Below are 27,211 nucleotides of genomic sequence, written 5' to 3' on the forward strand. Positions count from 1 at the left end.
CACGGACTTGACAGTCTATGCCCTGCAGCCACTTGCGTTGTCGTTGCCATCGCGGTGCCTTTTTTATAGGCACCGCCAAAGAACCGACCGCCAGTGACGAAAACGTCATGATCTGGGGGGCAGTGCGCGCATGGTTTTGGCGGTGTGTGAGCGGTGAGGTCCTGCTTCCACACAGGCCCTATGTCTAGACAAACTTTGAAACTTTTCCGACTTTGGATGTGTGCTGTACAGTAAAACACATATGCAGTGTTAGAAAAGTATGGAGAAACTAAAACATTTCTCCTTTTTAGGTCTCGCCTGATTCAGCGCTTGCGCTGATCTGGCCGAGACATTTTGTAAACAGGCTTTTTCAAAGTGCTGCCTGGCCTAAAGCTACAGTGCACGTGAACGTGCACGCGCGCCCTCCGTAGCACCCGATCGTAATCGCGATTGCGATCACTTTTACTTTCGCGGCCGCGTTGCCAAAGCTTGTTTTCATTGTTTCTAGAAATAATTGTACATTCTCTTGGCTGCCCGCTTGCTTCCAACCCCTTGTTTGTACAGAGCAGGTCTTTCTTCCCTACAACCTGTCACCTGTACTACCTGCGCACCACTGTGTAATAACCACAGAGCCACGTGACGCGTAAAGCACACCAACGTAATGTGAACATTACAACTACACTTTAACTAAAGTTGCAATAATCAAATGCTCACTGGTTCATGCTTGCCCTGGGGTCCCTGTATGTATAATAATATATTGTGGTACTTTAAGCTCTCCAATCTGGTACAACCATGTGTGGTCCCCCCACCCCATACATACACACACACTCATACTATATACAAAACAAATCAAAATACATTTCTCACTGTCAACGTGCAGTGTAGGGTACCGGTGTTTGCCTGCGCCTGTCAACTTTTTTTTTTGCAGTTTTATATAGCGCGAACTCGACCCGAAGGTATTGGAGCGCTTTACATGAGCACCAGTTACAAGGACCCATACATGTTTTGTTAGGCACGGGGGAATTAAGTGATGTGCCCAGAATCACAGGATGTGGAGCCGACGTCAAACTCAAACCTGGTTCTCCAGCTCCAGGGTAGATAGTTCTGGCCGTTACGCCACATCCTCTCCCCAGATCGTTTGTACTCACATTGAAGACACAGTTCGGTGAAGCACAACACGAAGTATACGCCCGGCAGTGTGCACTTCCTCCAATCACTGGGGCTCCTCATGAGAAACAAATATATCACACGTGCGAAGCCTCACAGCCGGGGAGCTTGGGGTCGGAGAGCATGGCGGCCTCACCCTCAAATACGGCAGTCTCGACTTTTCTCAAAGCTTCATGTCGAGTGGGAGGTGCTGGGCGAACCAGTTTCACTCCGCATACCTATCAGAGGAGCAGAGCTGATGTACAAGCACGAGAAGCCTCTTTGTTTACGCCTTGCTGCCAATCAAAGCATAGCTACACTCCTCTGTTGCCAGTTCTGCCCAGCAATGCTGGGTGTTTGTTCGTGACTCATTAAACCAACAGCATGACATGTGGTTCTGTTTCTGTTCGGGTAAAAAAATCTTAAAACGCAGCATCGAGTATGTGTACCTGACTTCCTCGCCCTCGTGCGAGTAGTAATAAAGAAAATGCTTAAATGAAGGGCAGATCACAGAAACATTTTTATATTGCACAGAAACTTTGCACCAGTGCAAATCCATTTGCACAATTTGATGCTTGTGTAATACGTGCCTTACATATGATTGTACATACAATTTCTCCATTTTTTGTACACAGCTCTTTCTGTAATATGATTTGCTGTATTGTATTACGTTTAATATTCTTACGTAGCAAAAATGCTGCAATGCAATGTGTTTCTTTTTTTTTGCGCCAGAGCAAAGTTTCTGTAAAAGGCGAAGCAGCCATATTACAGAACCTTCACACTGCTTTTAAAGTAGGTAAATCACATTTTGCACTATTGGGCTGCCTATATTAAGTGAAATGTAGACACACATGTTGCCCATTCCATATGTATTTAAGCTTAAAGATATTTGAACACAATGCACACGTTTTTCGGCGCACTTCCGACAGTGCCGCAGATGAAGCATGCACTTTTGTGGAGAGTAGGTGCATTCTGCATTTGTCATATTGCACTTGTGTAATAACGCCAAAGGAACACATTCCCAGCTTTAAACGTGTTGGCAGTCCGCTCCTTAGCACTGGGGTATCTTAGTAATAGTGCGAGATGGACACAGTGGCAGCAGGTCAGATATCAGTGCGGTGGGATACTTAGATGTAATGTCAACAGTATGAAGAACAGGTGGGCATGGGCGTGGATTTACCAAAACATCAAGGGTATCGGAAGTGACATCACAAACTCTGTTACTTCAATGGAATCACAGGAAGTGCCATCGTCCGAAGAAGTGATGTCACAAGACCTTGACCCTAATGACATCACAATAATAGGCATCGTTCAAGCACTCTATAAAAAAGTATGTGATTAATATAACGCAGTTATTAACACAGATAAATGTCGCTTCTAGATACCACCTATAGTTTAACTGGGGTGATGGCATGAGATGTCAGGGAGGCAACATTACTCATTTCTCGCTTTATTACAAGAGCACAATGTGCGTTCCTTGAGATAGGATATCATGCATTAAAAATAAACAAGAACAAATAATTTATATTACAAGCTGTTATGATTTGATGCTACCCCAGTGACTACCTGAAAAATAAATGCATTGGTAACTCTCAGAAAAGATGAAAAGAGAGATTTGAAAAACAATAGTGATTAGGTTCACCTGAATTAATTAATTAATATGGATCATATATATGAAATGTGAACTGTGTTATTGGACTATATTTGTCTTATTGTGGACACAATTTAGTTTATTATAGCGTGTATGGGGCTATCACTGATGCGAAGTACAGAGGAGAAGGTCACTCATTCACAACAGTGAAACATGTTGCCATGTTTTGAAAAAACGTTTTTGGTTCATACTTTTATCACTTTGTATTTGATCATAAGAGTGGGCATTGCACTACTCAATTGATGCATTTTAGAGAACTGTAAGGGTAATGTCCCGGGTCCCAGTGGAAGCTGCAGAATGTAAACAGTGCCCATTAGGACTCAATGTGCATTCTGGTCTTGGCACTGCTGTTGTCACCTTTGAGGCCAGGAGTCGAAAAGTCAGCACCAAGGGTCAGCTGCTAAATCTGGTAACCTCTGAAAAACAGGGAGTCTGCAGTTAAAACCCATGGCAGGTAGACTGCAGTCAAAATTCATGACAGGTAGACTGCAGTCAAAATTAATGACAGGTAGATTGCAGTCAAAACCCGTGGCAGGTACACTTCAGTCAAAATTCATGACAGGTAGACAGCAGTCAAAACCCGTGCCAGGTAGACTGCAGTCAAAACCTGTGGCAGGTACACTTCAGTCAAAATTCATGACAGGTAGACTGCAGTCAAAACCCGTGGCAGGTAGACTGCAGTCAAAACCTGTGGCAGGTACACTTCAGTCAAAATTCATGACAGGTAGACTGCAGTCAAAACCAGTGGCAGGTAGACTGCAGTCAAAACCCGTGGCAGGTAGACCGCAGCCAAAACCCGTGGCAGGTAGACCGCAGGCAAAACCCATGGCAAGTAGACCACAGTCAAAACCCAGGGCAGGTAGACTGCAGTCAAAACCCAGGGCAGGTAGACTGCAGTCAAAACCCATGGCAGGTAGACTGCAGTCAAAACCCAGGGCAGGTAGACTGCAGTCAAAACCCAGGGCAGGTAGACTGCAGTCAAAACCCAGGGCAGGTAGACTGCAGTCAAAACTCATGGCAGGTAGACTGCAGTCAAAACCCAGGGCAGGTAGACTGCAATCAAAACCCATGGCAGGTAGACTGCTGTCAGAACCCATGGCAGGTAGACCGCAGTCAAAACCCAGGGCAGGTAGACTGCAGTCAAAACCCATGGCAGGTAGACTGCTGTCAGAACCCATGGCAGGTAGACCGCAGTCAAAACCCATGGCAGGTAGACCGCAGTCAAAACCCGTGGCAGGTAGACCGCTGTCAGAACCCATGGCAGGTAGACCGCAGTCAAAACCCATGGCAGGTAGACCGCAGTCAAAACCCGTGGCAGGTAGACCGCTGTCAAAGTATGCAGGGACAAGAACCTGGCAGTGTGACAGTAGTTGAACAGGTGCTGGAGAGAGGACTGAAACCAATTGAGGAGTCAATGGATGTTTTGCATGAGGTTAACATAATCCTCACGTCAGTGTAAGTTTAGCTACATTATGACCTTCAGTTCTTTACAAATATTTCCATATGTGCATTTTTATCGTTCCTTTTTTCCTTCTTAAATATGTGCGATTTTAGCATTACTGCTGCTTGTAAATTCAACTTAGATAGGCCAGTCTCCATCAGGTCAGTTCTACCTTTCATGTTCTCCCTGATCCCTTTCAGGAACTAGAAAGAGTTCTCTGTGGGTCATGTAGTGAACCACTTGTTTACAAGAAGATTCTATGATTTTGTATGTTCCTTCCGTGTGCAATTTGTACAATAGGGTGCGTTGATTTGATAGTGACATGCACATAAAAAGAACAAGAAAGCAATTTATATCAAGTGTGTAAGTTTATGTTATTTAAATGAGAAAACCTAGATGCAGCATTAGTCAGTCTCCATATGAGCATCTCAAGTTATATCTCCGTAGGAAAGTCCTTCCCTCTGAGCACCAGCGGAAACACCATGGATGCATCAAAATGTAAGCTCACCTTTGCTAAAAAATCCCCCAGCTGCCTTCAGACACAGCATAGCAGCCATGCTTGCTCACCCTCTCGACAATGGCTCTGAATGCTCAGCTCAGAGCAGCAAAGAAGAAAATGAAAGGCTGCCTTCATTTTCTAAAGTGGAATATAAGTACTGTGAGATAAATCCTGTAGTATACATTAGTATTATATAGATGGCCATAGAACCGGCACACCAAATGTATCTATACAGGGCTCTCAGACATATGTTGGAGTGACTGCAAAGGTCTATGAACTATATTGCAAACAAAAGCAATGCAACATAGCAGAGCTACTTAACACATGCGTCATGAGTGGATATAAAGTTAGGGCACAGAGCGGTACATTTGTTTAATCTTTTTATGTGTGTTAAGTTTTCACACACGTCCGTGCGACACAAAATATGATGAAGTAAAATACAAATATATCCAATTTTTTAATATTTCTTTACTGTGCTTACATAATTTGTATGTAAGCAAAAAAGGGCTACGTTGCAGCTGTAATCATCTTAAGGCACTGCAAATCAAATCAAATCAAATCAGCTTTATTCGATTTTTGACAATAAAAAAAAATCATAAAAGCACCAGTGTTAAAAACAGATAAAATACTTATTACAGTAATATTACATAATACAGGGAAATAAGGAGGACAGTTTTTATTTTCGTAATTAAATTGCGTGCTACAAGAACCATAAAGGCAATCCATATACACAGAGGGCTGCAAGAAGCTAATTTTAACAAAAGCTTCACAATGTGTTCCGGTACCTGATAACAGTCTTTAACAAGCATTAAAAATGCAATAGGTCTCGCCTTTCATTAAGTTAAAGCCATTTGCTTTGCTATACAATACCATTAGCAAAGCAAATGGTTTTAACTTAATCAAAGGCGAGACCTATTGCATTTCCAATGCTTGTTAACACCAGCCTCAAACAATAGTTTGGGACTTAATTAGCCCCTTGCGCCACCCATACGTCACTTTTCCTATGTTAAGAATGGCGCAAGGGGCTTGTAAATAAGCCCCTTTGTTTTTTGTGCAAAGCCCTGTCTACAAATGTTAGTACGCAGGGCTTTACATCAAACCCATGGGTGATGGCATGCGAACGCCAATGTACCACCCAAGGCCCGCCCCCTTGATGCACAGTAATGCACAGTGGCGCTGGTGTTCCTGTGCACTGCTTTACAGCTACTTTCCAGAACACATAAAGTTTTCTGCTGGAAAGTAATTTCAAAATAAACATTTTGAGCCCGTCTGCACCACTTTTGTGATGCAAAACAAATGCAAAATGTTAGAGATCGGCCCCAAAATGTCTTAAATTGTACAGGAATATCACCCGATATGTCCATTTTAGTGTTTGTATTTTATGCACATCCAGGCTTGTCTGAGGTATTAATATTAGATGAATAAAGTCTCGTAGTCTGGTATTTTGTATCCACTCTTCGAGGAAACCTCAGTTAGTCCTCCCTGTGGCATGAAGGTACAGTTTCGGGTAATTTCTATACCTTTTCCTTATATTTTACCCCCTCTCATTGAGTTGCCAAGACACGCGCGTGAGGGCTTTTGTCTCGGGCTAGCGCCATGAGGCAAAGGGCAGTGGGCTTGAATGCGCTGTCTTTGTTTAGGGCCACAGCTTCGAAAAGGGGAATACACATGGAATTAATGGTGATAAAAGGCCCTCCACAGACGGTGCCACTCCAGCCCCTATGGAACAGCACGAGCGCTGTACTTCTGTGCGCGCTCATTATATTCCAGCATTGTTAGATCAGACTATGGCCCTGTTCTTGCAAAAGCTTTTAATTTGCTTAAAATAACAGGAAATGAACCGCCCCCTCTCCACAGAAGCCCACCCCCGCTTCCAAACATAAAAGCGCCGCAGCTGGTCACACGAATGCACGAGGCCGAGGCTTTTCTTCACCTGAGGGACCCGTTCTGTTTTTAAATCCCGCCAATTCTTGTTCTCTACTCAAGAACATTAGGAATAAATCTGTTTTTTGCTCCGTTGATGCGTCGTGCGCCACACTGCCCCGGTATTGTCCGGATGTGACGTCTGCAGCTCGCAGCAGCCTTTGTCCGCCAAGATCCCGCTGCCCCCGTGCACTTCCTCTGAAGCGAGCTCACAGCAGCAACAAGCACTGGCCCCGCGAGTTCCTTCCTTGTTTGACACAATCAAGTCAGCCGCTTCCTGCCAGTGCACCTCGGCTGAAACCTGTAAACACTTGAGTGGAGAGCGGGTCCAAACATTATGCGGGGCTCCACTCTATCCTACATAGAAGGAGCGACTCATTTTATGCAGATAAAAATGTTTAATGGAGACCTTAAAACCCTAAAACGACACTCCAAGGAACCCTCATCTAGAGGCCGCCCGGCCCGCGCTACCTTTACCCACTCCATCGCCGAACTGATCGCACCCCACGCCCTCGCCTCCACAGACTACATACTACTCAGAGACCTAAAACCACGACGAGCCCAACACCACCGCCCTCCTAGAGAACCTCGCCAACATAGGACTGAAGCAGCTTGTCACTGCCCCCACGCACACAGTGGGACACACACTCGATCCAGTCTTCTCAGAAAGAAATAGCATCTCCTACAGCCACACGACAGAACTCCTCTGGACAGACCCCCGCAGCATCCACTTCTCCTTCAGAAAACCTACCGTACACTAGCACGCCCACAGCCGCCCCCCTAGAAGCTAGAACAAAGTCACCAAAGACCAGCTTACCTCCACCCTCGCCAGCACCCTACCACCGGCCACGCCAGATGAAAACGCCACGGCACACAACCTCCACCACTGGATCACGAACTGCGCCGACACCCTTGCCCCCCTCAAGAAAGCCACAGAGCGACACATCAAGAAAGCAAGCTGGTTCACCCCTGCACTCCAAGAATCCAAGCGCTCCTGTCGCCGACTCGAAAAGACATGGAGGAACAACAAAACCCCAGAAACACGCACCGCCTAGAGAGCAGCCACCACAGCACATCACCACCTCATCAAATCCACAAAGAAGAACTTCCTCTAAGACCGAATCCTCACCAACGCCCACTACTCCAAAGAACTCTTAGCCATCATCAAGGAATCAGCAGTGAAACAACAGACATCCCACTCTCCCAAGACCTCTGCAACCGACTTAGCACTTTTTTCATCTCAAAATTAAGACGATCTACGACAACTTCGACAACCAAGACCTCTACAATCCCCCAGCTCCCACCTCCTACTACGCCACTCAACAGACCCTGCTCACGTAGACCCTGCTTACAACAGAAGACACCTTAAATACCAGGAAGAGCATCCATTCTGGAGCAACCTTAGACCCCTGCCCACACCACATCTTCCACAAAGCTGCCACAGCCATCGCACCCGAACTACGCCGGACAATCAACTGCTCCCTCTGAACCACCACATTCCCCAACGACTAGTAACAAGTCAAAGTCAAGCCCTCCTGAAGAAACCCTCTGCAGACCCGACAGACCTCAAGAACTTCAGGCTCATCTTCCTGCTCCTATTCGCAGCCAAAGTCATCGAAAAAAGACCGTCAATTCCCAGCTAGCAAACTTCATCGGAGCCAACAATGTCCTGGACATCTCCCAATCCGGACACCGCAGCAACCACAGCACGAAACCAGCCCACTCGCTGCCACCTACGACATCTGCTCCTTCTTAGACCAGGGCCAAATGACATCCCTCATCCTCCTAGTCCTCTCAGCTGCCTTTGACACCGTCTCCAACTGCACACTAGCCACCAGAATACATGACATCGGTATCCGCTGCAAGACCCTTGACTGTATATGTTCATTTCTCACAGGCAGCAATCAGTGAGTCAGACTCCCGCCTTTCCTCTCAGAACCAACAGAGACCAGATGTGGGGTGCCCCAGGGATCCTTCCTCAGCCCCACTCTCTTCAACATCTACATGGCCCCCTCACAACCATCGTCAGAGACTACGGGCTCAACATAATCTCCTACGCCGACGACACCCAGCTCATCCTCTCCCTCACCAAAGAACAAAACATCACTAGGCCCAACTTCCAAGAAGGGATGAAAGCTGTCATCACCTGGATGAAGATGAGCTGCCTGAAACGCAGCTCTGAGAAAACAGAAGTCCTCATCCTTGGCTTTACCCCTTCCACCTGGGACGATACCTGGTGGCCCCCCTCCCACGGAAACCGCCCACCCCGACGGACCATACACGAAACCTCGGCATCATACTAGACTCAGCACTCACGATGAACCGCCAAATCGACGCACGCCCTCATCAACAGCAAACTAGACTAAGGCAACGCTCTCGGAATCAAGAAACTACTTCGCAAGCTCCAGACCATCCATAACGCCCCAGCCAGATTAGTCCTAGACCTCCCCCGCCACCACCACACCACCCAACACCTCCACGATATCCACTAGCTCCCCATCAAGAGAAGAATAACCTTCAAGCTCCTCATCCACGCTTACAAGGCCCTTCACAACATCGGACCAACATATCCAAACGGCCGCCTCTCCTTCCATGCACCCAAGAGACACCGGCAATCAGCTGACCTCTCTCTGGCCACCATCCCACCCATCAACAAGACCAGAATGGCAGGGAAATCGTTCTCCTAACTCGCAGCCATTACCTGACAACACCAACTCCCCCTCCGGCAACTCCCCCCTCCACTGCTCCAGTTCAGGAAAGACCTCAAGACCGGGCTCTTCGGATGACCCCAGCACATTACTGAGCCGCCCCCCCCCCCACATAGGGCCCTGAGACCCTCCCAGGTGAGTAGTTGCGCTTTACAAACCAGCCACTTCCAGCCGTTGGCGCCACCTTGTGGTGCAGCACCGTACTGCCTCCTTATCGAACCGACGGGACCTGATATTTAGGTCTGGTTTAAGAACACAGTTATCTGCATGACCGTTTGTTGCAACTCTTCTGAAAAGATATGCATTCCGTGGGCATCTCATCAATAAACATCTCACGTCTCATGATAATGCCTTTTTGGTGTATCATTCCTCCTACAAGTGGCTTTCAATGGACTGCACCAACAACTGGCGCTGACTAGTTTACAACGGGAAAAATACAATGAATCATCTTTTTTTCTTCAATTTTTTTATGTCACACATAGATTTTAAATACAAAGCAATCCTTCAGAATCACTGCAGCACACAACAGGAAGGCTTTTTCATGTAATTGCATTTTGGAGCAGCCCAATCCCAAAGTATGGTTCAAGACTTTAGGTGGCTATTTTAGGATTAGGCAGCCCCAATCTCAAAAAAGGCCAAGGGGCGTGGACACTTTTTTGTATTCTGCTGGAAAAATTTTAGAGAGGCAAAGTCCTGGGCAGTGTGTTTTTAGGTCGAGCCTAGGCAGCACGCATGCGCTGTCTGGAAGACCTGAAGTAAACACTGTACGGGATGTAATCCCGCCTACTGGTTGGGATTGGTTCACTGCAGTGTCTCTCTTGGTTGCAGCATCCTAAGTGGTTCACATAACGGAACGTCACTTCCATTATTGGCAGCGCAGCACCGCCTAACTTCAGTTTCCTTTGGCTGCAATTCATGATGTGTTGTTTCAGAGCACTATTTTTATCTAATTAGTTTAGCATGTCAAGGCTTTTCTTCAAATATGGCGACGCGCCTTTCTTTTGACGTGCACGGCGTGGCTTGTATTAAAAAACACTTTCACTCTTGTGACGGTAATGTCGTACACTATGGGAAGATTAGCATTTGGACCTGTCTTTCTTTGCACTACGCGATGGTTGTGTGTCCTTCGCCTCCCTGCTGTGGTGTATGTCTGCCAGGGGGCACATGACATACTCCGAACACCGGCCGTAGCAGCATTTTAACCTCCTGCTGGTGTCCCAGGTCAGTATGGGGAGATTACATGATTTGCTCAAAATCACACAGTATGTTGAGCCGACGCCGCAATTTTAATTTTTTTGTTGTTATCAATGTGGCGCCCACTTCACAGGCCACCATGCACATAATTAAGTATGCACGGGCATCACGCTTTAGCACAGTGCTCGCTTTTTTAAAATTGTCTACTGCTTGTTTTTATAGCGCAAACTCCACCTGAAGGTATCAGAGCGCTTTACATGAGCGCAAGTTGAATTACAGACAGACACGTTCGTTTTTTTTTTACGCACGGGGACACTAAGTGATTTGCCCAAAATCACAGGATGTTTGAGCCGACGCCAGACTCGAACCCGGTTTCCCAACTTCAAAGTCGGCCGCTCTATCCGGAAAAAAAAATCAAATTGCGAGTAATTAAAAAACAAAAAGACGTGAAAACCACCCACCATATCGCGAAGAAAGTTGTTTTGTAGTGCAAGAAGGGCAAGAAATTTGAGCCATTTGACCTTTTGCCCTCTACGGGACTGATGAAGAAAGCTATAATTCAGAAGGTGCATCCTGCTGATAAATCCTCACCTGCTGTCTCCTGCCAAGGGCTATCAGAGAAGGAGAAGGTTGTAATTCATCGGCCTGTTTCATCTCCTATGCTCTCAGGACCATCCATCCATTCCTTCAGGGCCTCCTTCACCTCCCATCGCCGAGGACTAGCTCCCAACACTTACCGTGATCAGATGAGTGCATGCTAGTAGAAGCCTCACGTTTCCAGTTCTGGGCTTTAAGTTAACACAATTCACTCTGGGAGCTGTAGTCTTTGTTTAATTCCATCGACTCACTTGAATTTGATCACCAGGCGACGACAGAGTGCAAAATGAAAGCCATTGATAGAAACCCCTGATTTGCAATGCAATAGGACTCGCATTTACGCGAGTTTAAGCTATTGGCATTGTAAACAACAATGCCTTTTATTTATGTGTTAAAAATTAAAACAAAAATAAAAGGCATTGTCATTTACAATGTCAATAGCTCAAACTCACGTAAATGCGAGACCTATTGCATTGCAAATGCTTGTTTATGTCTAGCTTGACTGTGCAGCTGCTGCCAGACATAATGTGATGAACCTAACACAGAGCTTCCAAGCGTACTGCAGAGAAAGGCTTTGGCTCCGCCCACATGTTGATAGCCAGAAGTACATGTTTTGATTGGCCAGAAGTTGAGTGCTTCCACAAAACAAAAAGTAATGACTCTCGGGCACACTTTTCTCGGAGATCCTGTAATGTCTCTCAGGGACACTACTCTCGGAGATCTTGTAATCACTCTAAGACACACTACTCTCGGAGATCCTGTAATGACTCCTCTCGGAGATCCTGTAATGACTCTCAGACACACTAACCTTGGTGATCCTGTAATGACTCTCAGGCACAGTACTCTCAGAGATCGTGTAATGACTCTCAGGTAAACTACTCTCGGAGATCATGTAATGACTCAGACACACTACTCTCGGAGATCCTGTAATGACTCAGACACACTACTCTCGGAGATCCCATAATGACTCTCAGACACACTACTCTCGGAGATCCTGTAATGACTCTAAGACACACTACTCTAGGAGATCCTGTTATGACTCTCAGACACACTACTCTAGGAGATCCTGGAATGACTCTCAGACACACTACTCTCAGAGATCCTTGAATGACTCTCAGACACACTACTCTCGGAGATCCTGGAATTACTCTCAGGCACACTACTCTTGGAGATCCTGTAATGACTCTCAGACACACTACTCTTGGTGAACCTGTAATGACTCTCAGGCACACTACTCTTGGAGATCCTGTAATGACTCCTCTCGGAGATCCTGTAATGACTCTCAGACACACTAACCTTGGTGATCCTGTAATGACTCTCAGGCACAGTACTCTCGGAGATCCTGTAATGACTCTCAGGTAAACTACTCTCGGAGATCATGTAATGACTCTCAGACACACTACTCTCGGAGATCCTGTAATGACTCTCAGACACACTACTCTCGGAGATCCCATAATGACTCTCCGACACACTACTCTCGGAGATCCCATAATGACTCTCAGACACACTACTCTCGGAGATCCTGTAATGACTCTAAGACACACTACTCTAGGAGATCCTGTTATGACTCTCAGGCACACTACTCTCAGAGATCCTGGAATGACTCTCAGACACACTACTCTCGGAGATCCTGGAATTACTCTCAGGCACACTACTCTTGGAGATCCCATAATGACTCTCAGACACACTACTCTTGGAGATCCTGTAATGACTCTAAGACACACTACTCTAGGAGATCCTGGAATGACTCTCAGACACACTACTCTCAGAGATCCTGGACTGACTCTCAGACACACTACTCTCGGAGATCCTGGAATTACTCTCAGGCACACTACTCTTGGAGATCCTGTAATGACTCTCAGACACACTACTCTTGGTGACCCTGTAATGACTCTCAGGCACACTACTCTTGGAGATCCTGTAATGACTCCTCTCGGAGATCCTGTAATGACTCTCAGACACACTAACCTTGGTGATCCTGTAATGACTCTCAGGCACAGTACTCTCGGAGATCCTGTAATAACTCTCAGGTACACTACTCTCGGAGATCATGTAATGACTCTCAGACACACTACTCTCGGAGATCCTGTAATGACTCTCAGACACACTACTCTCGGAGATCCCATAATGACTCTCAGGCACACTATTCTCGAGATCATGTAATGACTCTCAGACACACTACTCTCGGAGATCCTGTAATGACTCTAAGACACACTACTCTAGGAGATCCTGTTATGACTCTCAGGCACACTACTCTCAGAGATCCTGGAATGACTCTCAGACACACTACTCTCGGAGATCCTGGAATTACTCTCAGGCACACTACTCTTGGAGATCCCATAATGACTCTCAGACACACTACTCTTGGAGATCCTGTAATGACTCTAAGACACACTACTCTAGGAGATCCTGGAATGACTCTCAGACACACTACTCTCAGAGATCCTGGACTGACTCTCAGACACACTACTCTCGGAGATCCTGGAATTACTCTCAGGCACACTACTCTTGGAGATCCTGTAATGACTCTCAGACACACTACTCTTGGTGACCCTGTAATGACTCTCAGGCACACTACTCTTGGAGATCCTGTAATGACTCCTCTCGGAGATCCTGTAATGACTCTCAGACACACTAACCTTGGTGATCCTGTAATGACTCTCAGGCACAGTACTCTCGGAGATCCTGTAATAACTCTCAGGTACACTACTCTCGGAGATCATGTAATGACTCTCAGACACACTACTCTCGGAGATCCTGTAATGACTCTCAGACACACTACTCTCGGAGATCCCATAATGACTCTCAGGCACACTATTCTCGAGATCATGTAATGATCTCAGACACACTACTCTAGGAGATCCTGGAATGACTCTCAGACACACTACTCTCGGAGATCCTGTAATGACTCTCAGATACACTACTCTCGGAGATCCTGTAATGGCTCTCAGGCACATTACTCTTGGAGATCATGTAATGACTCTCAGACACACTACTCTCGGAATCCTGTTATGGCTCTCAGACACACTACTCTCACAGATCCTGTAATAATTCTAAAACACACTACTCTCGGAGATCCTGGAATGACTCTCAGGCACACTACTCTTGGAGATCCTGTAATGACACTCAGACACACTACTCTTGGTGATCCTGTATTGACTCTCTGGCACACTACTCTCACAGATCCTGTAATGGCTCTCAGGCACACTACTCTAGGAGATCATGTTATGACTCTCAGACACACTACTCTAGGAGATCCTGGAATTACTCTCAGACACACTACTCTCGGAGATCCTGGAATGACTCTCAGACACACTACTCTCGGAGATCCTGGAATGACTCTCAGGCACACTACTCTCACAGATCCTGTAATGTCTCTCAGGCACACTACTCTAGGAGATCATGTTATGACTCTCAGACACACTACTCTAGGAGATCCTGGAATTACTCTCAGACACACTACTCTCAAGAATCCTGGAATGACTCTCAGACACACTACTCTCGGAGATCCTGGAATGACTCTCAGGCACACTACTCTTGGAGATCCTGGAATGACTCTCAGACACACTACTCTCGGTGAACCTGTAATGACTCTCAGGCACACTACTCTTGGAGATCCTGTAATGACTCTCAGGCACACTACTCTTGGAGATCCTGGAATGACTCTCAGACACACTACTCTCACAGATCCTGTAATGGCTCTCAGGCACACTACTCTAGGAGATCATGTTATGACTCTCAGACACACTACTCTAGGAGATCCTGGAATTACTCTCAAACACACTACTCGCAAGGATCCTGGAATGACTCTCAGACACACTACTCTCGGAGATCCTGGAATGACTCTCAGGCACACTACTCTTGGAGATCCTGGAATGACTCTCAGACACACTACTCTCGGTGAACCTGTAATGACTCTCAGGCACACTACTCTTGGAGATCCTGGAATGACTCTCAGACACACTACTCTCGGAGATCCTGGAATGACTCTCAGACACACTACTCTTGGTGATCCTGTAATGACTGTCAGGCAAACTACTCACGGAGATCCTGGAATGACTCTCAGACACACTACTCTTGGTGATCCTGGAATGACCCTCAGACATACTACTCTCGGAGATCCTGGAATGACTCTCAGACACACTACTCTCAAGATCATGTAATGATCTCAGACACACTACTCTTGGAGATCCTGGAATGACTCTCAGGCACACTACTCTCGGAGATCCTGTAATGACTCTCAGGCACACTACTCTGGGAGATCTCAGAACTTGCCAGTACCATTGCATTTGAGAGAGTCTGCATAAAGTGTCAGAAACAGTGAATGTTACAGTATAAGGACCTGCATGTATTCTCACACTGCATGTTACACTGCGAGAATCTGCACCTACTCTCACTGCATACTGGAAAGTGAGAACCTGGAGATATCCTCACATTGCGGGTTACAATCTGAGAATCTGCACATACTCTCACACTGAATGTTCAATTCAATAATCTTTTTTCGATCAGACCAAAGTTGATCATAAAAGATAAAGACGCTACAAAACAGACTGGTAAAAAAAAACAATGCATATGTAAAATATTAAAAATATTTAAAAAGCACAGGGCACAATAGAATACCTTGTTTAAAAAGTTCACCAATAGAGCATAAAGTACTATTTTACATTTAGTGGGTTGTCCAAGGGACTATGGGGCATATCAGCAACAACCGGCGATAATTATAACTAAGCGCACTTAGCGCTAGTATAATTATCGCCGGCTAGCGTGGATTTTTATTGCTGAGCTAGTGTGCTATTAGCAATGCTTATCTCAAAAGCGATAAAAATCCTCACGCTAACTGCCTAACGTGAGATTATCGCTGGAAACCCAGCGATAATCTCACGCAATGTGGCATTAGCTTGTTGATAGGGCCCCACAAACTTAGCCATGATATCCACCTTCCATAGGATGTCATGGCTAAGTCAGTCCTGAAGCAGGCGTAAGGAAAGTAGCGATAACAGGGGTTATCGCTACTTTTCCTGACGCTATGCTTCATAGCGTGGGGCTTGATGATAGGAGAAATGTCGCTTAGTGACATTTCTCCTGTCATGTCAGGTCAGGAACGCCCACTTTGCATCTCATTAGAGATGCAAAGCTGGGCGTTAGGAATTCCTACTCTAACACAAGTTTTCACACGTTAGCGTGACCTTGCTAATTAGGCGATACAATTATCGCCGCTTTTCAGCCGAAAACGGCCGATAATTCTATCGCCTCGCCTTGCTGATATGCCCCTATGAAAGCCAAGGCATAAAGTGCAGTTCACGTGAAAGACCACTAGTTTGATTAACATCAGCTTCCTCCAGGGTAGGACACTTCCCAAGGAGCAGCCAGCTGAATGACAGCTGTAGGAAAAGCAAAGCAGCTTTACACGTGGTACAGCTCTGCCAACGCAGTAGGGGCATTAAGATGCTCCTAGTATAAGGAAGATGATTACAAAAGAAAACAGAGTCTGAGTTGATGTTCATCACATGGGCAGATACACACATCGGAGGGGAGTATTGTCCTGGTGGAAAACATAACAAGCATTGGCATAGCCAATAGGTCTCGCTTTTGGGACCTTATAAGTATTTAGTTTTGCAGCACAATATCCTTGGTGCAACAACATCAAGTGTTGCATGGCTAAACACTTATAAGGTACCAAAGGCGAGACCTATTGGCTATGCCAATGCTTGTTATTTAAAGTCATGTGTAGAAAACAAATGAACAGCCAACACGTGTTTTGCCCACAGGCCGGCAGGCCAGGGCTTTCTCAAGGCTGATTTAAAAAAAACAGTGAAATGATACAATTATAGGGTAGTGAAAGGAACGAGAGAGATCAACAGATAAGTAATACACAGTAGAAGGCGGAGAGAAAGAGATGTGAGAATACGGAATGAAGTGATGCAAATACGAGTATGTGAGACATCAGCATATATATATATATATATATATGTATATATTACCTACTGGCGGTCGCCAGTAGGTAGTTATAGTTAGGACCACGTTTCCATAGGAAATCCGCAACATTCTATTTTGAATAACTTTGGCGCCGGTTGACGAATCCTTGCGAATGTTTCAAAATAGGTGGGGCGCTACGCTCCGCTCCTACCCTGAAAGTCTCGGGGGGATTCGTCAAGCGGGGGCTGAGATAAAAGGGGGGTCCCAAAACGCGTTTTTCCCATGCATTTTTCCATAGGACCTTTAGACACAGCTACAGCCCGAACGGCTGAACAGAATTACTTGTAATTAGTTAGGACCACGTTTCCATAGGAAATCCGCAACATTCTATTTTGAATAACTTTGGCGCCGGTTGACGAATCCTTGCGAATTTTTCAAAATAGGTGGGGCGCTACGCTCCGCTCCTACCCTGAAAGTCTCGGGGGGATTCGTCAAGCGGGGGCTGAGATAAAAGGGGGGTCCCAAAACGCGTTTTTCCCATGCATTTTCCATAGGACCTTTAGACACAGCTACAGCCCGAACGGCTGAACAGAATTACTTGAAATTTGGCAGAGAGGTAGTCCTCAGGTCAAGGAAGTGCCTTTTGTAGGTTTGGTGTAAATCTGTTCAGTAGATTCTGAGAAAATAGCCATTAAATCAATATATATCTGAGCCAGCTTACGGTGCGCTTACGGTGCGCTTACGGTGCGCTTACCGTAAGCGTACGGTGACGTGCGCGAGCGCGATTCTGATTGGCTCTTAGATCTTAGTAAACATTCGAATCGGTCAAAACTAGGAAGCGGCGTCCGCCATTTTGTGTATTTCACTCAGAAGAAAAAGGTTGATATCTTGAAAAGGGGGCAAGGAAGAGAGTTACAGACCCCCTAACATTTGTAAGGGGGTCAAAGAAGGACAGAAAAGTACAAAGAAAACATTTATTGATTTTAAAAAAAATCGCGGGGTACGCGTACGGTAAGCTCACCGTACGCGTACGGTAGAAAAAATAAATAAAAAAAGAAATGAAATGCAGATTTAAGTGTTTAGATATTAGGGGGCTCTAAAAAGAGCCGTTGTGTTTATGAAGTGATTTTTTAGTGGTACCTACAAGTAAGTACCGATGCAGAGTCTAAGGTTCAAGAGGAAGACTCTGTTCCCTTCATCAGTGAAGTGTACACCATCTCCTCTATAAATGTCTTGCATGTCGTAACGCAAGTTGTTGTGGTAAATGGAACCCATACCATAGTCACGGAGGAAAGCAGAAACAGATTTGTTGACGTGCTTTCTTGCTTTGTCAATCTGCGGACAGAAATGATTGGACCAGTTCCATTTTTGCCTTTGGCATATGTTAGAAAACACAAAGGCAGTTTTAGGGAAAAGTGAAAACAGTTGTGCAAAGGTGTCCTTCATAAGCATTTCCAGACCTACCCCAGTCAAAGTGCCTAGGTCATTGCCACCACAGTGCACTATTATGAGGTCAGGGTGTTGGATTTGCATGAAGGATTTCACCAATGGCATCAATTGGTGCCACTTTAACCCTCTCTGACCAATCCATTTAATGTCTACATTTGGCAAAGCAAGGTCTCTCACCATACCTGTTTTCTCTGCATACTTTTCACTCCAGAAGACATAGCTGTGCCCTACAATCCACACTGTGAACATCTTCAAAGGAGAACTGGATGCACTCAGGAGGTGTAATTCAGTAGAATGGTAAAAAGAAATGAAAGACAGTTTGGAAATGGAGGCATACATATTTTTTTTTATAAAAAAAAGAACTGATTGGCTGTTTCATACCATTCTAGAATAAAAACTAGGCTGTATGTGTAAATTAATAGAAGCATGTTTTGTATTGGTACAGAAAAATGTGTTACCAAAGAACAGTACTATGGATTTGCTGTTAGGTTTGAAAAGTCAAGCACTCTTGCTCTGTGGAATTGAAACATTGTTTGGTGAACTTCTGACCTAACTCCACACAGCAGTGTTCCATGAGCTGTTGCTATGGTAGCAGGCAGAAGTCAAGTTGGGGGAAGGGTACTAGGCAGAAGTCAAGTTGGGGGAAGGGTACTTTTGGAAAAGGGTTGGTTTTCAACCAATAGAAATGTGTGATTACATTTGAAAAAAGGGGGAAGCACTGAGATTTGAAATTAACATGTATATGTGTGGAAAAAGAGAGGGAAAGTTTGCCATTATCTGGTTCTGCTGAGAGGAGAGAGGTGTAAAGAACAGAGATCCTGGCTCTGATAATCTGCTGTTTGAGTGCCACATTTCTTTCACAGCTAACTCATTTTAAAGGTGAGTTTAGAGTTTGAGAGGGGATGTATATGGTAAATTAAGAAATGAATAATAGAATTGGAATTCCTTTTGTTGAAGTTGTGTTTATTATTTTCTATTTTGGGAGAAATTTAAATGTAAAATAATATGGACTATGTTTTCACGATAAATTAAGGTGTACTGGTAAAAATAAGGAATACTTTAAGGGTTTGAGGTTGCATTCAGTAATGCAAATACATACAGCATCAGTAAGGCTGGTTGCCCTTGCTGGAGTGTAGGCAGTCACCCAGGTTACAAATGGTGCTGGTTTGAAAAAGCAGTTTGGACATGTGCTGTTTTCAGAATCTGAAAAGTGGATTCAAGATGTGTCAGTCTGTAAAAGTGTTTATCACTTGCCAAAAAAAAGAAAAGTAAGTGTGCTTTCAAATTGGCAAAGAAATTTCGTTTTGTGACTAATGTGAAAACATGACTCTGTGTGCAAAGAGGAATTACAGGCAGAGATTTATTGCGTATTGCTCTGGAGATTTCACAGTTGCATTAGATGGAAAGGGGGAGCCATTTTTTTTGTGTAGAAGCAGACTCTTAGCACACACCCAGCTGCTTATCGTGTGGAATCATGCACAGTATTCACAACCGAGTGGGGTTTCAGGTTGCAGTCAGTAATGCAAATACATTTAGCATCACTAAGGCTGGTTGCCCTTGCTGGAGTGTAGTCAGTCACCCAGGTTACACATGGTGCTGGTCTGAAAAAGCAGTTTGGACATGTGCTTTTTTAAGACTCTGAAAAGTGGATTCAAAATGTGTCAGTCTGTAAAAGTGTTTATCACTTGCCAAAAAAAAGAAAAGTAAGTGTGCTTTCAAATTGGCAAAGAAATTTCGTTTTGTGACTAATGTGAAAACATGACTCTGTGTGCAAAGAGGAATTACAGGCAGAGATTTATTGCGTATTGCTCTGGAGATTTCACAGTTGCATTAGATGGAAAGGGGGAGCCATTTTTTTGTGTAGAAGCAGACTCTTAGCACACACCCAGCTGCTTATCGTGTGGAATCATGCACAGTATTCACAACCGAGTGGGGTTTGAGGTTGCAGTCAGTAATGCAAATACATTTAGCATCACTAAGGCTGGTTGCCCTTGCTGGAGTGTAGTCAGTCACTCAGGTTACACATGGTGCTGGTCTGAAAAAACAGTTTGGACATGTGCTTTTTTAAGAATCTGAAAAGTGGATTCAAAATGTGTCAGTCTGTAAAAGTGTTTGAGGTTGCAGTCAGTAATGCAAATACATTTAGCATCACTAAGGCTGGTTGCCCTTGCTGGAGTGTAGTCAGTCACCCAGGTTACACATGGTGCTGGTCTGAAAAAGCAGTTTGGACATGTGCTTTTTTAAGAATCTGAAAAGTGGATTCAAAATGTGTCAGTCTGTAAAAGTGTTTATCACTTGCCAAAAAAAAGAAAAGTAAGTGTGCTTTCAAATTGGCAAAGAAATTTCGTTTTGTGACTAATGTGAAAACGTGACTCTGTGTGCAAAGAGGAATTACAGGCAGAGATTTATTGCGTATTGCTCTGGAGATTTCACAGTTGCATTAGATGGAAAGGGGGAGCCATTTTTTTTGTGTAGAAGCAGACTCTTAGCACACACCCAGCTGCTTATCGTGTGGAATCATGCACAGTATTCACAACCGAGTGGGGTTTGAGGTTGCAGTCAGTAATGCAAATACATTTAGCATCACTAAGGCTGGTTGCCCTTGCTGGAGTGTAGTCAGTCAATCAGGTTACACATGGTGCTGGTCTGAAAAAGCAGTTTGGACATGTGCTTTTTTAAGAATCTGAAAAGTGGATTCAAAATGTGTCAGTCTGTAAAAGTGTTTGAGGTTGCAGTCAGTAATGCAAATACATTTAGCATCACTAAGGCTGGTTGCCCTTGCTGGAGTGTAGTCAGTCACCCAGGTTACACATGGTGCTGGTCTGAAAAAGCAGTTTGGACATGTGCTTTTTTAAGAATCTGAAAAGTGGATTCAAAATGTGCCAGTCTGTAAAAGTGTTTATCACTTGCCAAAAAAAAGAAAAGTAAGTGTGCTTTCAAATTGGCAAAGAAATTTCGTTTTGTGACTAATGTGAAAACATGACTGTGTGCAAAGAGGAATTACAGGCAGAGATTTATTGCGTATTGCTCTGGAGATTTCACAGTTGCATTAGATGGAAAGGGGGAGCCATTTTTTTTGTGTAGAAGCAGACTCTTAGCACACACCCAGCTGCTTATCGTGTGGAATCATGCACAGTATTCACAACCGAGTGGTGTTTGAGGTTGCAGTCAGTAATGCAAATACATTTAGCATCACTAAGGCTGGTTGCCCTTGCTGGAGTGTAGTCAGTCACTCAGGTTACACATGGTGCTGGTTTGAAAAAGCAGTTTGGACATGTGCTTTTTTAAGAATCTGAAAAGTGGATTCAAAATGTGTCAGTCTGTAAAAGTACTGATCACTTGCCAAAAAAAAGAGTAGTAAGTGTGCTTTCAAATTGGCAAAGAAATTTCGTTTTGTGACTAATGTGAAAACATGACTGTGTGCAAAGAGGAATTACAGGCAGAGATTTATTGCGTATTGCTCTGGTGATTTCACAGTTGCATTAGATGGAAAGGGGGAGCCATTTTTTTTTGTAGAAGCAGACTCTTAGCACACACCCAGCTGCTTATCCTGTGGAATCATGCACAGTATTCACAACCGAGTGGGTTTGAGGTTTCAGTCAGTAATGCAAATACATTCAGCATCACTAAGGCTGGTTGCCCTTGCTGGAGTGTAGTGAGTCACCCAGGTTACATATGGTGCTGGTCTGAAAAAGCAGTTTGGACATGTGCTTTTTTAAGAATCTGAAAAGTGGATTCAAAATGTGTCAGTCTGTAAAAGTACTTATCACTTGCCAAAAAAAAGACTAGTAAGTGTGCTTTCAAATTGGCAAAGAAATTTCGTTTTGTGACTAATGTGAAAACATGACTCTGTGTGCAAATAGGAATTACAGGCAGAGATTTATTGCGTATTGCTCTGGAGATTTCACAGTTGCATTAGATGGAAAGGGTGAGCCATTTTTTTTGTGTAGAAGCAGACTCTTAGCACACACCCAGCTGCTTATCCTGTGGAATCATGCACAGTATTCACAACCGAGTGGGGTTTGAGGTTGCAGTCAGTAATGCAAATACATTTAGCATCACTAAGGCTGGTTGCCCTTGCTGGAGTGTAGTCAGTCACCCAGGTTACACATGGTGCTGGTCTGAAAAAGCAGTTTGGACATGTGCTTTTTTAAGAATCTGAAAAGTGGATTCAAAATGTGTCAGTCTGTAAAAGTGTTTATCACTTGCCAAAAAAAAGAGTAGTAAGTGTGCTTTCAAATTGGCAAAGAAATTTCATTTTGTGACTAATATGAAAACATGACTCTGTGTGCAAAGAGGAATTACAGGCAGAGATTTATTGCGTATTGCTCTGGTGATTTCACAGTTGCATTAGATGGAAAGGGTGAGCCATTTTTTTGTGCAGAAACAGACTCTTAGCACACACCCAGCTGCTTATCCTGTAGAATCATGCACAGTATTCACAAACGAGTGGGGTTTGAGGTTTCAGTCAGTTATGCAAATACATTCAGCATCACTAAGGCTGGTTGCCCTTGCTGGAGTGTAGTCAGTCACCCAGGTTACAGATGGTGCTGGTCTGAAAAAGCAGTTTGGACATGTGCTTTTTTAAGAATCTGAAAAGTGGATTAAAAATGTGTCAGTCTGTAAAAGTACTTTTCACTTGCCTAAAAAGTAGTAGAAAGTATGCTTTGCAATTGGCAAAGAAATTTCGTTTTCTGTCTAATTTCAAAGCATGACTTTGTGTGCACACAGGAATTATTTTTAGATATTTAATTTGTGAAGGTGTTATTGTGATTTTCATTTATAGGAAAGGGGTTTATAGTATTTTAAGATTTCTAAAGAACATAAAAAATGTAGTAATATATTTAAATAAAATAAAGGAATTTTTTTTTTAGTTTTTTTCAGGTATTGCTGAAGAGCAGTGAACAAAATTTAAGATGCCTACAAAATCCAGACTAAAGAAAGACCACAAAAAAAACCTATATTTGAAGACAACTGGAGGACCTAAGTTAGTTGGAGATGCTCATGTTGGGAAAAAGAAAAAATCTTCTGGTAAGCAGACAAAAGATTTTTTAAAGAACATATTCAAAAAAAGGAAAAATGTACAAAATGTCTGTACTGGAAAGAATGTTTTCAATAGAAAAGGACAGGAAAAAATTGAGAATTTAGTTAATGCAAATATACCTTCTGTAACTATAAAGATTAACTTAAACAGAAAAACAGCGTTTAAAGAGATACGTAGAAAAATGTTTCAGAGAAGAGTTATGTCCAATTTGATAAAGGATGTGAAGAAATATAAGCAAAAGGCAAAATTTTACAAGAGAAAAAAAGAAATTGAAGCCATTGCAGCAAAGGCATTAGAATTAAAAAGGAAACTATTCATTTTAATTTTGAATAGGATGCGTACATTAGATAAAATGGTTAATGTACTGAAATCACAAAGCAAAAGGAAAAGAGTAGTGAACAGAACAAACTTTTGTAAAGTGTTTTTAGGAAAATGGATGCATAGTTCAAGTAGTGAACCTTTTTTTAATGAAGAGAGCTATTTTCAAAGTAATAGTTTGCTGCATGCAGTTGACACCAGAGGTCGTGCTTATGAAGTGAAAAATGGTTGTATAATGGAGAAGGAGAAAATGGTTCCAAGAGATGAGGTACAAGTGATGGCGGATGAGGGTATGGGGAGACGTCCTAAAGCCCCAGTGTACACTTGGAATTGTAGTAGTATTTGCACTTTGCGTCAGGAAGATGGAATTGAATGTTTAAAAATAAAATTTGATCAGATAGAAGAAGTTAAAGATATTTGTCGTTGTTCAGTTCGTTTCATGCTTGTGAAAGACTTATATGTACAAAGGAAACAGTTTCCGTTTTCTCTAGCATATGCTGTAACTATTCACAAGTCTCAAGGATTGACTGTAGATTGTGCTTTTGTGAACATTGGTTCAACTGTGTTCAAAGAAGGTATGGCTTATGTAGCTTTGTCACGAGTGAAAACATTATCTGGTTTATTCATGATAGACTTTGATGACTCAAAAGTTAGTGCTGATACAAACTGTGTAAAGGAGTATAATAGATTAAGAAGAACCTATGCTCCTCATTTAGGTCAGTATCCTGTGTTGGAGAAACGTGTAGTTTCTTGTAAAAGGAGAAATGAAAATATCTGTAATGAAGATATAGAGAGGAGGAAAAAAAAGAGGAGTGATGTAATTGCAAGCAAAAAGAAAAAGGAAAATGAAGAACAGGTTGTAGGATGTCATTTTGAAAATAGCTCTGGTGTCAACTGCTACGCTAATGTAGTGCTGAATGTTGCATTTTATCTGGAAAGTGTGCAAGAGCAGATAATAGTAAATCAGGGAAAAAGATTCTGTTCTGAGTTGAGTCTCCTTTTTCAAAAGCTGAGTAATGATAAAACTCAAATAGAAAGTGCTACTGAAATTAGAAAACTTTTAGATGTATCTTCAGGACGAACACAGTTTTCTCAAAATGTACAGCAAGACGCACAGGAATTCTTGATGTTTTTTCTTCAGGTACTGGAAGAAGAAGGGGTTCCCATTGAAAATGTATTTGGTCTCTCTTATAAATGGGAACATAGTTGTGAAAACTGTTACAATATATGTGGCTCTAATGTTGATTCTGAAAGGTTTATTTATTTAACATTGCCAGAAAGTAAAACAGTCACTTTTGCTAAATTAGTTAAAGATGCTAATCATAGCATGGAATGCAGTGAGTGTCAATCTGACATGTTTTCAACGTTAATTTTAAAGGAATACGGACAATATGTCATTTTAATGATGCAACGCTGTAAAGCTGATGGTTCAAAATTAGATACTTTAATAAAGAAGTTTACAGGACAGCAATTATCAATTTCAGGAAAAACTTTTGTAACAGTTGCAATAATTTTCCATGAAGGACCTACTGTAACTTCTGGACATTACACAGTTTATCTTAAATGTGAAAAAGGCTGGACACTGTGTAAAGATTCCCAATTGATTTTTAAGCAACGTTTGCCTTTTGATTTAGCAAATTCCTATCTAATCTTCCTGAAACCTAAATTTTAGAGAGATTTGGCAACATCTGTACAAAACAATTTTACCATTTTATTGGATTACCATTGGAATTTTCAAAAAAAATGATTTTACAAATTATCATTTGGCCTAATGGAAAGGTAACCAATTGTAATGTGGACTTTTTCAATTTTTAATGAAACTTTGGAAAACCAAAAATTTAGACAAAATCGGTAACATCTGCACAATTTAAATTTTGAAATGTTATTGGATTGCCATTGGAAATTTATTCCAAAAAGATTTTTAAAATTACTATTTGGCCATGCGGAAAGGTAAACAATTCTATTGTGGACTTATTTAATTATTAATTAATCTTTCGGAAACCAAAATGTTACAGACAATCGGTGAGATCTGTACAATTTAAACTTTAGATTTTTATTGGATTACCATTGGAAATTTAATCAAAAAAGAATTTTAAAATTAGTATTTGGCATAAAGGAAATGGAACCAGATGTATTGTGGAGTTATTTGAGATATATTTTTGTGATTATACTTCTGAAACAAAAATGTCAGACGGTATTTAAAAGAAATAAGTATTGATATTAGATGATATTTTTTAAGAATATTATGCATTTCTATAAAGTTATGTTTATGCAAAAAGAGATTGTGGGCTTTTTTAAAACAATCTTTGAGATTGTTATTTTTTTTTTTGCCCGCTGTTAAATGATGAATGCAATTGCTTTCACAATTTATAGTGAAATGCAATATATTCTGAAAACAGCAAAAAAAAGGCAATTTTTTTTTTGAAAAATATGTAAATATGTGTACTGTATTATAAAATGTTTTATTAAATATTAATACTTTTTTCTTTTTTTTCAGATTGAGATAGAAAATTTTCGAAAACTAGAACCATTTTTAAAGCAATTAAAATTAAATTTAAATTAATAAATATTTTTTTGAGTGGATATGGTAAGTCAAAAATTTCATGGTCCCTTTTTTCCACTTCTCCACAATCACATTTTCAGTTTTTCATTGTAGTCTCTCAAGGACCTTGTAATGTGATAATTGATTTTTAGTGTTTTTTAAAAAAAAAAAAAAATTACGCGTACCGTACGCGTACGGTAAAAAAAAAAAAAAAAAGTTTTAAAAAATATATAAAAAAAATTTAAAAGGTAAGGTTGGCTCTTAAAAGAGCCGTTGTGTTCATGCAGGGACAGAGGAAAGAAAGAGTGGGAATATTAGTCTCTACGACAAATGTGCTGATCTATTTTATTGTTCACTAGGGAAACACTGGTCTCCCTATGACAAATTAGATCATGACAAGTGGCGCACCGTATTTCAACCCTCACAAACCGAGGGTTGATTTCCAGAGGACGAGAAAAAGGAGATGCTCCCCCCACAGATGAAGGGCTCACCTGACCTGCCGAAGATGGACTCGGCCCTGCAGATGATGGACCAGGCTGAGCTGCTGTGGATGTGCTTGGTTGACTTACTGAAGGGTTACCTTCAGTATGTCGAGCATGTGTCCTTCCGTGTACATCTTTAAGGTGTCTCAACATGGTGTGATTCCCGAAGGAATACTTCTTGTTGGGATTCCCTCTTGAAAGTACACGGCCACACAGCTTACAAGTCACTAAGGGTGCATTTACCTTTTTCTTGTTCTCTGGAAAAGTAAAATACTCCCATATGAAAGAGGTCTTTTGTTTCCTCCTTCTCTGCCTCAAGGTA

This window comes from Triturus cristatus, chromosome 6 (assembly GCF_964204655.1).
Source record: "Triturus cristatus chromosome 6, aTriCri1.1, whole genome shotgun sequence".
NCBI lineage: Eukaryota > Metazoa > Chordata > Amphibia > Caudata > Salamandridae > Triturus > Triturus cristatus.